The sequence below is a fragment of the Loxodonta africana genome, chromosome 12 (genome assembly GCF_030014295.1).
Source record: "Loxodonta africana isolate mLoxAfr1 chromosome 12, mLoxAfr1.hap2, whole genome shotgun sequence".
NCBI lineage: Eukaryota > Metazoa > Chordata > Mammalia > Proboscidea > Elephantidae > Loxodonta > Loxodonta africana.
In genome coordinates this window covers 24,750,416-24,751,216 of record NC_087353.1, presented here as the reverse complement: position 1 = coordinate 24,751,216, position 801 = coordinate 24,750,416, and the positions used below count along the sequence as shown (strand labels likewise).

The following is an 801-nucleotide window of genomic DNA, read 5'->3' as shown; positions in this document are numbered from 1 at the left end:
CCTGGGGGTCTGGATGTTTGAGCTAATAAGGGAATTTGACAAGTTGCAGGATAAAAAACTAGAACACAATAATCAGTTGTATTTCTATACACTAGTGATGCACAATCTAAAATGAAATTAAAAAAAAATTCCATTTATAATAGCATCAAAAAGAAAAAAAAGAAGTAAATTTAACTAAAGAGGTGTAAGACTTGTTCACTGAAAGCTTTAAAATATTGCTACAGGAAATTAAAGAAGATCTAAATAAATGAAAAATGTGTCCAGTGTTCACAGATTGGAAGACTTAATATTGATAAAATGATAATACTACCCAAAATGATATACATATTTAATACAATTCCTATCAAAATCCCAATTGTGTGTTCACCTCTGAAGCACATATACTAAAACTGGAACAATACAGAGAAGATTAGCATGGCGCCTGAGCAAGGATGACCACAAATTCATGAAGGGTTCCATAATTTTAAATTTAGTAAAAATAAATAACAAATACAGAACTAAGGTAGATGTAAAAAAAATCTAATTTTTTTTGCATGAATAGAAAATCCTATTCTAAAATTAATATGGAATTTCAAGAGATCCAGAATAACCAAAAGAATCTTGAAAAAGAACAACAAATTCGAAGGACTCATGTTTTCATGTTTCAAAACTCACTATAAAGTGACAGTATTCAAAAGTGTGGTACTGGAGTAAGGATAGACAGATATGCTAATGGAATAGAATCAAGAGCCCAGAAGGATATAAACCCTCACATATGTGGTCAACTGATTTCAACAAGGATACCAAGAATATTCAAAGGGG

The 801-nt window shown here is 30.5% G+C and overlaps 1 non-coding gene across 1 annotated transcript; it reads left to right on the top strand.

Moving 5' to 3' along the window:
- Nucleotides 1–359: 359 nt before the first annotated feature.
- Nucleotides 360–465, top strand: LOC111751191 (U6 spliceosomal RNA). The gene has a single exon (XR_002786290.1). It is a non-coding gene; the product is annotated as a U6 spliceosomal RNA (small nuclear RNA).
- The last annotated feature ends 336 nt before the right edge of the window (nt 466–801 follow it).